Raw genomic sequence first — 17,062 nt, forward strand, 5'->3', positions numbered from 1 at the left:
ATTTATGATCTTTGATTAATTGATCTGTTGAAGAATCGAGAAACCCTAAATCGTGATGTGTTCTTCTCTGCATTTTTATTTATTTATTTATGTTCTCTCGATCTGATTAGGAACAGATATATAAAATGCGTACAGATATTTTTATTATTATTATTATTATTATTATTATTATTATTATTATTATTATAAACATTACTAATAGAATTATCACTAAAATTTGTATCATTATGATAGTTATTATTATTATTATTAAAATTTTCATATAAAGATTTCAAAATACATTACAAATTATTATATTTAAAACATTAATATTATTTAAATTTGCATATAATATTATTAATAACATGTATATAATTATTATATATTAACTAAGTATATTCATAAAAGATAAATTGTAATATATATATTATAAAACATTGTTATGATATTAATTATACATTATTATAAAATTTTATAGACATAAATTAAAACATTATATAACCTATATAAACATTAAAATATAATACAATATCAATAACATAAACATAAATATATTATAATAAGTTATAAATAAAATTATTAAAATATTTCAACAAAGGATTTCTATCTTAGTATTAATAATTGAATATTATGATAACTTGATATTATAGTATATAAAATAAATATATTTAATATACATATATAATATATGAATTAAGGATGTAATAAATAAATAAAGTACATATTGGAATTTAACATAAAACTTTTATAAATATTATATAATTAATATTTGATACGTTTATGATATTATCTGATATATAATACTGTTATAGGTTCGTGAATCCGAGGCCAACCCTGCAATGTTCAATGTCGTCATATGTATTTTTACTACAAAATACAGTAGAGTGAGTTTCATTATTCCCTTTTTAAATGCTTTTGCAATATATATTTTTGGGACTGAGAATGCATGCGCTTTTATAAATGTTTTACGAAATAGACACAAGTAATCGAAACTACATTATATGGTTGAATGATCGAAATCGAATATGCCCCTTTTTATTAAGTCTGGTAATCTAAGAATTAGGGAACAGACACCCTAATTGACGCGAACTCTAAAGATAGATCTATCGGGCCCAACAAGCCCCATCCAAAGTACCGGATGCTTTAGTACTTCGAAATTTATATCATGTCCGATGGAGGATCCCGGAATGATGGGGATATTCTTATATGCATATTGTGAATGTCGGTTACCAGGTGTTCAATCCATATGAATGATATTTTTGTCTCTATGTATGGGACGCATGTTTATGAGAAATAGAAATATGAAATCTTGTTGTCTATTAAAATTATGAAATGATTGTTTACGATAAACTAATGAACTCACCAACCTTTTGGTTGACACTTGAAAGCATGTTTATTCTCAGGTATGAAAGAAGTCTTCCGCTGTACAATTGCTCATTTAAAAGATATTACTTGGGGTCATTCATGACATATTTCAAAAGACGTTGCATTCAAGTCGTCGAGTTCATCGAGATTATTATTTAGTCAATTATAGTTGAATATATTATGAAATGATTTGCATGTCATGAATTTTCGATATAAAGCAAGTTTGTCTTTTAAAAATGAATGCAATGTTTGTAAAATGTATCATATAGAGGTCAAGTACCTCGCGATGTAACCAACTATTGGGAATCAGTTGTAATCGATATGGACTTTGTCCGGATGGATTAGGACGGGTCCTTTCAACGATAGTTTGTAGTAAATATGCAAATGATGGCATTGAACAAGTGTAGAGTTGTCCTCGAATTCACGAACCTATATCAAGTATATATATTAACACATATACTCGTAATCGAATAAGTTTATATATATTATTTCATTTGTTATATGTATATATATATATATATATATACTTATATATATATATATATATTCTATATATAAGTATTTGTTTGATAATGTGATTTTAAAAGAGTTGTATCATTTTCTAATAATAATATTAATAATAATAATAATAATAATAATAATAATAATAATAATAATAATAATAATAATAATAATAATAATAATAATAATATTCATAATGATAATGGTAATATAATAATGATGATACTAAAAAATGATGATAATACTATTAATTAGATTTAATAATGATGTTGAAAATAAAAATTTTGATAATATCATTAGTTACTTTGTTAGTATTGATAATGATAATGATAATTAATATTTTGCTAACAGTAGTATTAATACTAGTAATGATAATACTAGTATTAAAAATAATGATAATAATAATAATAATAATAATAATAATAATAATAATAGTAATAATATTAATATCAAAAATGATAGTGTTTGTAAAAATGATAATTCTAATAATAATAATGACAATAATATTTAAAATGATAATAATAATAATAATGATGGTTAATAATAATACTAATAATCCTAATGATATTAATAGTAATATCTTTAATGATGTTTGGTAGTAATAATAATAATAATAATAATAATAATAATAATAATAATAATAATAATAATAATAATAATAATAATAATAATAATAATAATAATAATAATAATAATAATAATAATAATAATAATAATAATAATAATAATAAATGAGAAAACTACCTTAATGAGCTTTTTCTAAAAAATTATCCAAGACGGGACTCGAACCCGTGACCTCTCACACACCCGCTAACACATTAAACCACTCCTCTGCTTCGTTCATATCTGATTTATATCACAACTGAATTTTATTTAATCTGTTTCTGTGTTTCTTTCTTCTTCTTCTTCTTTCTTAATTCAAACGACCAGGATCAAACAACCATGATAATCACTCATCTACTGTTTTAGGACTTTTAAAAAAATATAATCAATCAATATTGATCTTGAATTTATTTGAAAACGAAAATTAAAAAGAAAAAAAAATATAGAAACAGCATCTGCTGTCACTGCTATTTTAAAAAAAAAAAAATTATGAACTTAAATTTCGAGAATGTTTTAGTTCATGATCTCTACATGAAAAAGGTCTTAAATCATACCTATAAACTTTATCAACCATCAATTTAACTTGAAACAGAAACACGAATTTTAATTTGGGGATGAACAATTCTGTTGACTTTTGAAAACGTAAGCTTTGACTCCAAAATTCGTAATCGATATAAAGAATTGGAGGTTGAGCTTTTGCAGAGAGTATGAATGAAGGATTCCTACTAACTCTGCAATATTACTTTTTGTAGTAAATTTCGAATTCGATCTATTGCTATTTAAAACTCAAGACAGAGGTATCGACTAAAAAGAAAAAAAATATAAATTTTTGTTATGGATTCGTTTGAATTGTGTTGATAATGGAAACCAAATGGTCTTATATATATAAAAAAAATGTGTGATCGATTGATTCATGATTTGTGAATGTCGACTAGATTACCAGGAAGATAACAGAAAATAAATAAAAATTAAAACAGATAACAAAAAAAAAAGCAGCTAGAATTATATATAAAAAAAATAAAGGCAAACCACGAATGAAAAAAAAATATATAAAAAATTTTAAGTGCTGATAACCTAATTTACCTAATTTTTATTATTAATTAATATAAATAAAATAATAATACTTTTAATAATAATATTAAAAATAATAATATTATTAATATTATTAATAATAATTATATTAATAATAATAATAATAATAATAATAATAATAATAATAATAATGATAAAAATAATGATAATAATATTAATATGAAAATAAAATGATAACTTTAATTATTATTAATAATAATGATAATAATTATTATTAAATGTTAATATTACTATTAATAATCTTTAATAATTTTAGTAAAAGTGTTAATACTAATATTATTAGTGTTATTAATAATTATTAATATTAGTAATAGTTGTAATAATAATACTTGTAAATGATAATGATTAATGACAGATTATTAAAAATGATATTAATAATAACATTAATATAATGAATAATTACTAATGCATAATTATTTATGAATAATTGTTCGCGAATCGTTGGAATTAGTAGAAGTTTAGATGAAATTATGTAAGGATTTTTGTTTAAATTAACTCAGAAATTTCCGGGTTATCACACTGGACCAGATGATGTTTTTTCTAAAGTTAGGGGTAACAATTAATATGGTGCAGCTGATATGTATGGATAGGTGTTCGAGCTTCTGATCTTTGGAGTAAATTACCAAGTCATAATGTTGTTCGTATGGAGAACATTCAACTCAAGTCAGAGAAAGAAGAACTTATTAAATGTACATCTAAAAGCTAAGTTGGCAGATAAGAATGGTTCAGATGTTCAAGATATCACAACACCACGGGGCTTCACTGTAGCCAATGTAGCTCCACGTCTTAAGGTATTTTTCTATATAACACCTTAATGTGTTTGATATGTACCTTTAACATTCATAATTGCTTCTTGCGTACATATTTCTAGGTCGGAGATGAAGTTTTTGTACGGCGAGAAGGTAGCAAGAGGATGGTTGAAGAGTTTGGATCCAACTGAAGAAGTTGGCGGTATAGAGATTGGAGATGATTGGTGTAACATGTCATTAAAAAAGGTGTAGATTTGGTTAGGCCATTTTATCCTTTTAAAAAAGTTGAAGAGGCTGCAAGCGTGTGTGTCGTGTGGCCTTCTACGTTCGTATCGATATGTCTACCATAAATTTGTGATAATATTAATTTTTATTTATAACATGCACTTTTATGCTTATAAATATATGAATTTTTTATTTGCGGGTGGTACCCTTTGATTAATAAAGATACATGTTGATCGAAGACGTTCTTTGTTGCTTTTCATTGTTTTTATTTTCTTTGTCAAATGTTATTCAAAGTCTTGATATGTTGGATTATCTATGAATTTTTAATGTTGAGTGTTTTTCATTTTATGAGAACAATTTATTGAAATATAATTATATTTTATTTTTATATTTATTTTTTAGAAGAAATTATTAACTGGATGTCCATAATCATATTAGTGTCTATACTTTATACGGCCGCCTTAGATGGTATACATCTTCGGTTGATCCTATCAGACTTAAAAGGTCCTATAAAGTAACATTATAGGACCAATTTAGATGTCTTATATGTACACTTTTGTTATAGTGACACATAATTAAAACTGTGACAGTTTTGTAAATTTATAATATCAATTAAAAGTTACAGTTTTTCATCTCTAACATAGAAATATTAACCTAAAATGATATTCCATATTCGTATAATTTTAAAGAAATTAGTTATTAGTTATATAGTATAATGATCTTGGTCTTAACGAATAAGTTGAAGTTCCATCACTTAGGCATACCCGTATTTGATACTTTTGCATTCCCTCTACATACTAACACGAACAAATACATGCTCCTACAAATATTAAAGTTCTTATTATTAAAAGAGACCATTGATTCTAGAAAGAAGAAATAATGATAAGGTTGAGGTAAAGACAATAGAGATAAAATAAAGTTACCAAACAAGGACAAACTATTGCTTATTGACTTAAGACAATTATTAAAACTCGCAAATCATATAATTAATAATAATTTTATAAAATAAAAATAATTGATTTAAAGCTCACTAAAAACATTTGAAGATGGGAAAAAGAGAAAGAAGGAAAAATTGTTGTCATAAATAAAGGTTGAATCGAACGTTGAAAGGCCTAAACCGGTTTTGATTAGTCGTAGTGGAAGATGTTATTGCGGTTGCGAGGTTCCCTCATGTGACGGTTTTTGTAAAGCGTGATATGTTATGAAAAGAGATGGTCCAAGATGTCTACTTAGTGATGCTAACCCAAGGTCAAAAAAGAAGGGGAACGAGACTTTCACTTCGGGTGTTTATAAGCTTAAAGATAACATTGACGACTTAGATTACGGGAACGCAATTTGAAACTTGTTTATGGGTTTCAAGACGGAAGAGATGGCGGCTTATCGGCAATCGAAAGAGGAAATATGTCCGTGGAAGCTTTCCCGGCATTCGATGATATGATGACATGTTTGGCCGGGGAGAGTGCGTCGGATGATGGATCCGCTAATGCGTTATCTTAAAAGATTAAGAATCGGTCTGGAAAGAATTGTTTGAAAAATACGGTTAATGGAAAATTGAAAAAGGGCGGGTCCTCGATGTTGATTACTGTGGTCCGTCATATGTTCTTCGCTTAGTTTCGTACCTTGTGTTTTCATGTTAGTCTCGGTGTATTTGTGATTAGTTTGTTACTAGTTTTTTTGGGATGTTTAGAAGACTCGTTTTTAGATAGTATTTGTTTAGATTGTTGCTCTTTAAGTGCGAGCTTCCCCGATTTCTCCATGTCCTTTTGTACACCATGTTAAGGGCGTTTTACTTTGAAAACGACCTCATTTCTATATGAATATTCGTTTTCTCGAAGAAAAAAAAATAAAATAAAATTCCTCGGAGAAAGTAAGACCGTAAGACACAGAAATTCATTTATTTACTCGCGGATAAAAAGACTACTTCTAAGAGTATCTCTGGTAAGTATAAATAAATGTATATATAATAAGATATATAGGTAAACATATATCAGTACATGTGTTCATGTACAAAAATATTACTCGGCCTTTATTGCACTCCTACAACTCGACTGTTGTTCTTGCTAAACAAATAAACCAGGCATCTTCCAAAATAATTAAAATTAATTTTTAATTGCGGAGCTCACAAAGAAATTAAGAATGTTATTTACTGATTGAGTATTAATTAAAATGTGATCACATCAATTTTCGCTAAATAACTAGACTAGACAACAGCTAAAGGACCACACATCTTTTATATTGAGATTGCTTCATGAGATTTGATTGCATATAGAAATGATAAGGGGAGATTGAGGACATAACTTAGTGAAAATATATAATTGAGGTAAAAGTATATGAATTTAGACAATGGTCTTCATATTGACAAATATAATATAAGATCACACAACATATGATTTGATGGGAGATTGAAAAGGTGTGAGACAAATAAGCATAACTATTTGGTGAATGAAATGCATAGTGAAAAATGTTAGCATTGAATTGGCTACAATATTTGGTCAATTGTTTTTTTATAACGGCGATATCGACATTGAATACTCTCATATATTACCCACACACGCTTTAGGAAGAACCCCAATTCACGATGATGTTGACAGTACCATCCAAGGTTAGGAACTCCCCCCCCCCCCCAACCAGGATCAAATCGACGTTTCAACTTTGTGCGGAATTATATTATGTTTAATTTAATCTAGATCGTGAGGATCCGACTAATATATGCTTGAATGTTGAATTAGGATATTACGTATGAATTCATGAATAAGATATGAATAATTAATGTGCCTAACTTTTGATTGTGACATGTGCCTAACTCTATCTTCTTTGATAAGTAAATTGTCGATTGATATGATGAATGATTATGTGCTAAACGTATACTGAGATTATGAATATATATAATGCTTAGATAGGTGTCGCTATTCAGAATCGATTAAGACTCACCGACGGTGTCGCTATTCAGAATCGGTTAGGACTCAACGACGGGGGCTCTGCTATTCAGAATCTAAAAGACTCAATAGAAAGAAACCAGTGAGGTTTATTATCAAACTTAACCTGATTACAAATGACAACCGAGGCTTCCTTTTATAGGCGAGCCATAATACTATTTACAGATGCTCTGGGACCCACGCACTACGATCGATTACATTATTGATCGTTTACATTATTGCTGTGGCCCGCGCACTTATTTAACTTTAAACATAAACCATACACGTTATCTTACATTATTGGTTCCTATGGCCCACATGGCCAGTACGTTAAACACACGTATTTACATACAATAATTATAAGGACACGTTACATAATGTTACATTATTGATGAGGTCCACTGGGGTCTACTTATATATTCGTTGTTATCTTTAGTCCCCCCCCCCCCCCCCCGGCCGCCCCCGGAGACCTTCCTAAATCGTACATGATTATCCGGCTCGGCTTGCAAGGAACTTATTTTGCAGGCAACTTAGAGTCATTGCGGGCGAATTATTAATTTTTCTAAATTTGTGAATGCAAACCCGTGACCTTCATTTTAAAAGGGTTCATTTAATCAAAAGATATGCCAAATTAAGTTATAAAATGAGTTGTTAAGTACATAGTGCACACACATTCATTCATCCAATAAATAGCAGAGGTCTAAGGGTTGGAGCCCTCTAGTTTTCGTCCACAAATTATGAATGGACGAGTTGTTACAAATGTACTATATGCATGGAAGTGTATTAAGTACATAGTGACAGAATTGATAAATCGTATAATCGAACAACATGTACAACATATAAGTCAAAGAGGGATAACTTCCCAACACGCCCCCTCACATCGAGGCGTGGAACGGTTGAAGAGATGGCGGCACGAAGCGGCCTGAATCAATCTCTTTGTAGCGACGGCGGCACACACATGGGGGCCTGACTCGGACTCGCTTTGTAAAATCGCTTACCTGAGCTCTGATACCATGACAGAATTGATAAATCGTATAATCGAACAACATGTACAACATATAATAGTCAAAGAGTCTATCCTTTTTTAAAATCAATTGGTGATAGAGGGACTTCCCCTTAGACTTATATACATATATTTGTTTTGTTCCATGGCCGATGTGGGATAACTTTTCAAGAATTAAGTAATTACAAGAAAACCATGAAGATGACCCTACAATTGCCATCTCCCATCATTCAAGTATATTTTGTTTTAGAGAAACCGACAAATATTAATATTATTTATAGTTATATTCACATTCAAGTTATCATTTAATATCACAAACCTCAATGAAGCCCATTATGATGTTCACTCTTATAATTCTATCCACTTACCTTTATGAAGCTAAAGGTACGTTTATACATACTAAGCATGCATAGATATCTTAATTTATAAACATTTCGAGTAATTATGATATATGGTATTCTAAGTTGGTTTCATTAACGTTCATTTGTTTGCAGGAACAAATAGAAAACTTATGACAAAAAGCACTTTTTCAACCATCACTTCCAAGGTTGGTCTTTATATTGGAGACAAAAGTTATTATTGTAAACAAAATCTCTTGATTTGTAACAAAAATATTGATTTATTATGTAGAATAACATGAATGGTGGGAATAAGGATCCAAAATTGGAGAGCAAATCAAATTCAGATTTTACTATTAGTTCATCAAGAGAAAAGGTTGCACCACCACCATGCTACCAAGATCTTGTAGACCTAGCTGGGATGGATTATGCTCCACCCCGGAGAAAAACCCCTATACACAACTAATAGTTTTTCTTTTAGAAAAAGACTTTAGTTTATAAATTATATTTCAATGCCTTTTGAATATCTATTATATATAACGCAATAATTCCGAGGATGGATCGAGATCAAAGATCAAAAGACAAGCTTCCATCACATCTTTTAGTAATCTGTTTATAGCTAGCTATATTTTTATTTGTTTTTGTTCGGTTATAATAACTCTTTGGGACTAGAAGGTGAAATCTATGCATATAAATATAATCTACATGCATATAAGTATGATATTACTTTTAGTTTCATCAAGGTTAACATTATGAAAATCCATAATCAAGCCCTTTGGCGAGCTTTTGGGATTTTGTAAGGCGATTAACTATCTTCATAAAGAGTGTAAGTTTGGTGTGCGCCATCATTTAACCGAGATAGGCAATATCAAGTTAAACTGAGTTTTAGCCAATTCTTTGGCGTTTGACGGCGTTTTACTTTATTATTATGTAATATGCTTTTGATAACTCGTAGATTTATAGTTGTAACTAATATTAATATTTGTGGATATTACTTGCAAGAATAGAGACTGTTGAATGAACGTTTAGTGAAATGAAAAGTAAAAGGGGTTGACGTTAATGTGATGCTGATGTGGTGTAGAAAATTCAGTAAAAATGTGCTATGATAAGGAATGATCTAACACTATAAAATATACGATTTTTCGAATATCAAATAAAGTAAGATTAAACATTAATTTGTTTATTCCTCTCAGCGTAGTTTGTTTGTTTCAAAAATTAATCATCAATCAATCAATAACCGAATCAATAACTAAATAAAGGATAATGTTAGATGTAACCTTTATGGTAACTTTAAACATATTATATCTATTTAATTTTATTCATAATGCAAAGTTATAATATATAAATAATTATACCATATATATATTTTAAGTAAGGACAGTCGGTATTAAGTAAAATGCCTATATTTTATAATCAATTCAATTGAATTACTTATTTTAGTTATAGTAAGCTTAAATGTGACATTTGAAGCTAATTAGTTTATGTTTAGTATACGTTTGTATTCTTTGTAAAGTAATAGAAAAACGAAAACACGAATAAATGAAGTAGGTGTGAGAACATTAATATGCGTATCTATTTTTATGTCTTAGAATTTAATCAATTAAATCAATAATATGTGATGTGATGGACCACGTGATATATTTCGAAGACGATCTCTTCCGAGGTCCGACCTTCGCTTAATCATGGTTAAGGATGACCCAAACATGTGGTATTGTGGGTTCACCCCTACGAATTTATCATATTGTGCAATAATTTCTTGTTTCTTTTCGTTGTTTGTTTATTTATATTATATTAATTATATTTATTTTATAATTGAAAAATGTAAGTGAAAATCATATTCTCAAAATATTACTAGTTAATTAATATTTTAATAATAAAAATATTAAAGATAATTAATTAAAATTAAAAAAGAGAGAAAACCGAAGGTCCAATAACTTAGCTGTATTAAATAACCTTTTTAATCAAAATGTTGCGGGTTTAAATCAAACAATGAATATGTTAAATGTTAATGAATTAACCAATTCACGAACAAACGTGTCTTGTACCATATCCTAAGCGTGTCTTTAACATCTCTAGGTAGATATATATTTCAAATGTGTATGTGTATGTGGTCACTAGTCATTTCAACTAACAATAACATATGAAGTATTTTTATAATACCATATTCATAATTTAAAAACTATCGTTATGTATTAAAATTTTGGATTATCAAACTTGGTGAACTAAAACATGCAGGCTTGTCTGAGTGGTCATCGAGTTGCTCAATGAATAACACAACCCGGATTCAATTCCTGACTATGTCAAATTGTTTAGAAAATGAGCGTGACCAGAGGGTGCTCGTAATGGACAGTTCACCCGGTACCAGATCTGGGAGGGCTTGACTATCTGAGGTTTATCCTCTATAGGGGAGTCAATGTGCTCGTACATAGAGGTTTCCTCGCTAATAAAAAAAACTTTGTGAACTGAAAGAAAGGGCGTGAACATATTTTAGCTAAGAAAATATATATTTATATATATACTAATTGCCGTAAAAATCCTGTAATCCTATTGGCTAAAACCACCCCCTTTATTGTTATACTGTAGCTGTTTTTTTTTTAATAGGCTTCATCTGGTTCAGGCCAGAGGCCTCTAGCGACTTTTCCTTCTTTCTTGATTTAATCACTTACCATCAACAAACCCCAAATACAAACACAGATCCGATAGATGTCCCGAAATTATTGATCTAAAATTGAGATCGATTCGCTTCAGGTCATGATTGGTTTTTTTTTTTTTTTTTTTTTTTGGTGAATAAGATGAAGAGCAAAATAGCAGTACGTACCCTAATACATCAATTGAATCATCGTCATCTTCATCAGCATCACCATCATCTTCATCATATGCTCAACCGATTAAGAGACGATTAAGAGATATGGAATCGAATCTGGGCGGCAGCGGCATGATGATGAAGAGCGGATAAATAATTCTAGGGTTCGAACCTGTTTATAACGGTTTTCCCTTTTCATCATATTATAACTTCTTTGACCGAGTTAACTGCCTTCCTGCTATTGTTTTACTAAGGTGCGTTTCTTTTTTTTCGAATTTAGTCGATTGTAATGGTTATTGTTTCCCGTTCATTTTGTTGAAATTGCGTGACTTTTTTGCTCCGTTGGTCCTTCATTTATACACGAAATTGCAATCCGAGTCCCTCAAATTTTTTTTTTGGATTTTCGAGTCCTTAAAATTGCAAAATTTTGCAATCCGCATCCCTTCGTCTAACTTCCGTCTAAATTAACCGTTAACCCTTGACATGTGCATTGCATGTGAGGGTAAAATCGTCCTTTAACTCCTTTCTTCATCTTTTTCACTAAAAAAGGGACCGCTTGCGCAAGAAATCTTATAATTTATATATTTTTAATTTATAAATTTATAAAACTAAAAATAAAAATCTTAAATACTTTATTATTTCGTCAGTTCATTATCATCCCCAAAAATCCCTTTGAAACCACATCCTTGATTCCAGTATTTACGAGTTTGAAGTTTAATTCATAACAGTAATTATATTATGGAATCAATTTCATTTACTTTCTCACAATCACCACCCAATTCATTGATTTCATCATAAACACTAATTATTCGAACATGAACATGAATCAAAAAAATTCATTAAACACATGAATTGATGCTTAAAGTCGATTTAATCAGATTTCAGTAGCACCAATTTATGAGTATTGTGAATGAATTTTGGCCAAAACATCCTATAAACATATACCTCAAAATTGAAGCCATTTCAGTTGATGACACACATATAAACCATGAATTAAACATTTCTCTTCCATACTTAAAGACACACATACAGACACAAATTTGAACAAAAAAGAAATTTATCACGAGCTTCAACTTTAACGTTTCTACCTAAGATGATGAACCATGAGATTTTTGACATACCTCAAAATTAACATACTCGAAAGACATGATCTCCTTACATTCATCATATCAGAGCTGCAAAAAAACACACATGATGAGGTGATGACATACCTCTTTAGGGACGGATTAGCGACGGACCTCGTAGCGACGGATTGGGGACGGACCTCATAGGGACGGATTAGCGACAGACCCATTAGGGACGGATTAGCGACGGTATTATTTAACGACCGAAGTTGCTGTCCCATATCCGTCCCTAATTATAATCAAGATTTTTTAACATAATTATGCAGATCCACAATCAGAAAAGCAGTACTGTAATGAACCTAATAAATTAAAATTTTAATTACGAAATCAGCTCCACAATTTTTGCAACAATTATATAACGATAAATCAAACAAAATTAACTTTTAAAAACCAAATCATAGATTTATATTGTTAACTATACTCGATTACAACAACTTCAGCTGAAATTTAAAAATGACATCCTAAACAATTCGACAACCTAAACCCTAACTCTAACCACTAAAATCATAAAGTGTACAATCTTTCTCCAGGAAGATCTTAAGCAAACCTCGTTTACCGCCGTATATCAGTTCGCTTATACGTTTCACTTCATCTCTTCTTGCTAACCTTTTGATTGCGGGTTTTGTAATACCTTGAATGTTGTCTCGTTACAATCTACGGTGTCTTTTGCTCCTCCCTTTCTTACCATGGCCTGACTTTTTTGAAATTTAGTGTTCGGGGAGATAAGCACGGAAAAAAGAGAGAAATTGGATTGTGAGTTGTGACTTAGAAGAAAAAGTAACCAGAAGATAGCACCTGTAAAAATGGATTTCGCCGGAAAAGGAAAATGAGGATAAGATTTACCGGAGAAAATAAAAGGTTGGGTGGCACGCAACCCAGGTCAGAGGATTTCACACACTTTGGTTTTTCACTGAACTTGTGTTTGATGCTTGTTAATTTATGAGGAGTAATGATTTGAGTTTGTTTGGATGTGAACTAAATAATTGGGGGTAGAATAGATGGGTAAGGTGAGGACTTTTTATGATGAACGACAGTCGTTGATGATTTTATAATTGTACGGTGGAGATGATTTTATACGATGATCCGTGTCATGTGCTTTCTCATATTAACAAAGAGCAAAAAGATTTTAATTCATCGAATGTATACATCTAACAAACATATAATGTATTGATGTATATATGTTATATTTGATAGTACAAGTGTATCCTAAAACATTTTGGTACTTATACATGTTCATTCGTACTCGTAAACTCGATAAAATCTCAATTATAAAAAACATTCGTCCCAAATCCGTCCCTAATATTCTGATTTACCGACGGATTAGGGACGGCCTAATATTTATATATTTTTTAAAATTACGATTTAGACGAAAATGCATAGACACTTATTCCTAAATGCATCGATATTAGTTAACAAACATTAATAAAATTACTAAGTAGCTTATAAATGCAAACACCCGTACGGGTATACATATATTCACTAACAACGATTATGGAACCTATATCAAAAACACAAGATCGAAGGAATAGATGCGACAAATGTATCATGTATTGATGTATATATGATATATTTGATAGTATAAGTGTATTTCAAGACATTTTAGTACTTATACATGTTCATTCGTGCTCGTAAACTCGATATAACTTTAATTATAAAAAACATACGTCTCTAATCCGTCCCTAATATTATGATTTTACCGACGGATTAGGGACGAATTTACAGACGAAGCAAATCCGTTGGTAATCCGTCGCAAAGCATTATATTTAGGGACGGATTACGGACGGATTTATGGACGTAGCTAATCCGTTGGTAATCCGTCGCAAAACTTATATTTAGGGACAGATTACCGACGGACGAGTTACCGTAGTTAATTCGTCGCTAAACCGTCGCAAATGTGGGTTCGTTGAAAACTCGTCAAAAATCCGTCGGTATTTAGGGACGGAATTTTTGACCGTCGCAAATCCGTAGCCAATTTCAGATTTTCTAGTAGTGAAAGGGCGTGAACATATTTTAGCTAAGAAAATATATATTTATATATATACTAATTGCCGTAAAAATCCTGCAATCCTATTGGCTAAAACCACCCCCTTTATTGTTATACTGTAGCTGTTTTTTTTTTTTAATAGGCTTCATCGATGGTTCAGGCCAGAGGCCTCCGGCAACTTTTCCTTCTTTCTTGATTTAATCACTTACCATCAACAAACCCCAAACACAAACACAGATCCGATAGATGTCCCGAAATTATTGATCTAAAATTGAGATCGATTCGCTTCTGTTCATGATTGGTTTTTTTGTGTGTGTGTGTGTGTGTGTGTGTGTGAATAAGATGAAGAGAAAAATAGCAGTACGTACCCTAATACATCAATTGAATCATCATCATCTTCATCAGCATCACCATCATCTTCATCATATGCTCAACCGATTAAGAGACGATTAAGAGATATGGAATCGAATCTGGGCGGCAGCGGCATGATGATGAAGAGGGGATAAATAATTCTAGGGTTCGAACCTGTTTATAACGTTTTTCCCTTTCCATCATATTATAACTTCTTCGACCGAGTTAACTGCCTTCCTGCTATTGTTTTACTAAAGTGCGTTTCTTTTTTTTCGGATTTAGTCGATTGTAATGGTTATTGTTTCCCGTTCATTTTGTTGAAATTGCGTGACTTTTTTGCTCCGTTGGTCCTTCAATTATACACGAAATTGCAATCTGAGTCCCTCAAGTTTTTTTTTGGATTTTCGAGTCCTTAAAATTGCAAAATTTTGCAATCCGCGTCCCTCCGTCTAACTTCCGTCTAAATTAACCGTTAACCCTTGACATGTGCATTGCATGTGAGGGTAAAATCGTCCTTTAACTCCTTTCTTCATCTTTTTCACTAAAAAGGGACCACTTGCGCAAGAAATCTTATAATTTATATATTTTTAATTTATAAATTTATAAAACTAAAAATAAAAATCTTAAATACTTTATTATTTCGTCAGTTCATTATCATCCCCAAAAATCCCTTTGAAACCACATCCTTGATTCCAGTATTTACGAGTTTGAAGTTTAATTCATAACAGTAATTATATTATGGAATCAATTTCATTTACTTTCTCACAATCACCACCCAATTCATTGATTTCATCATAAACACTAATTATTCGAACATGAACATGAATCAAAAAAATTCACTAAACACGTGAATTGATGCTTAAAGTCGATTTAATCAGATTTCAGTAGCACCAATTTATGAGTATTATGAATGAATTTTGGCCAAAACATCCTATAAACATATACCTCAAAATTGAAGCCATTTCAGTTGATGGCACACATATAAACCATGAATTAAACATTTCTCTTCCATACTTAAAGACACACATACAGACACAAATTTGAACAAAAAAGTAATTTATCACGAGCTTCAACTTTAACGTTTCTACCTAAGATGATGAACCATGAGATGTTTCACATACCTCAAAGTTAACATACTCGAAAGACATGATCTCCTTACATTCATCATAACAGAGCTGCAAAAAACACCAATGATGAGGTGATGAATCGACGAACACGAAAGAGGGATTTTTGGTGAAGAAGCAACTGTCGTCCCTCTGAACCGTTCTTCTTCCTCAAATTAAATTAGGGTTTTGAATTTGATCCGATTATGATTTGATATTTATCTTCTTCTTCCATTAATCGATGAATCAAAACAAACCCTAATTCGAAATCAAAGATGAATGAAGAAATTTAAGAGAAGAACAGAAGAATCGAGCTAAAAGATGAAGGTGTGAGATGGTGGGGTTTCGAGAAAAGATTAAGAAGAAAGAAGAAAATTAAAGACATCGATGAGTCTTTGTTAACTGCCATGTAGATGTGTATGTATGGGTGTGTGTTATGAGTTGAGGGAAATTGACCATCACGTTAGCTCTCAGTTTTTTTTTTTTTTTTTTTTTAATTAGGGTTTGTAATTTTGGGGAAGAAGAACAACTTTAGATTCAGATGAAGAAGGAAGTGGTCCCTCGTTTTTATTGAAGAAAGGAGTTAAATGATGATTTTACCCTCACATGCAATGCACATGTCAAGGGTTAACGGTTAATTTAGACGGAAGTTAGACGGAGGTACGCGGATTGCAAAATTTTGCAATTTTAAGGACTCGAAAATCCAAAAAAAAAAAACTTGAGGGACTCAGATTGCAATTTCGTGTATAATTGAAAGACCAACAGAGCAAAAAAGTCAAATTGCGTATTGGATTTTAGGTTTACGTAAGGAGATGTCCGGACTTGTCATAAGACTATTTAGATCGGTTACAGAACCGAACAAAAGAGAGGAGATATGCTTTTGATTATGCATTTGGTCCGGACTCTAAAAATTTTGTATTTATTTTT

Source organism: Rutidosis leptorrhynchoides, chromosome 1, assembly GCF_046630445.1.
Source record: "Rutidosis leptorrhynchoides isolate AG116_Rl617_1_P2 chromosome 1, CSIRO_AGI_Rlap_v1, whole genome shotgun sequence".
Classification (NCBI taxonomy): domain Eukaryota; kingdom Viridiplantae; phylum Streptophyta; class Magnoliopsida; order Asterales; family Asteraceae; genus Rutidosis; species Rutidosis leptorrhynchoides.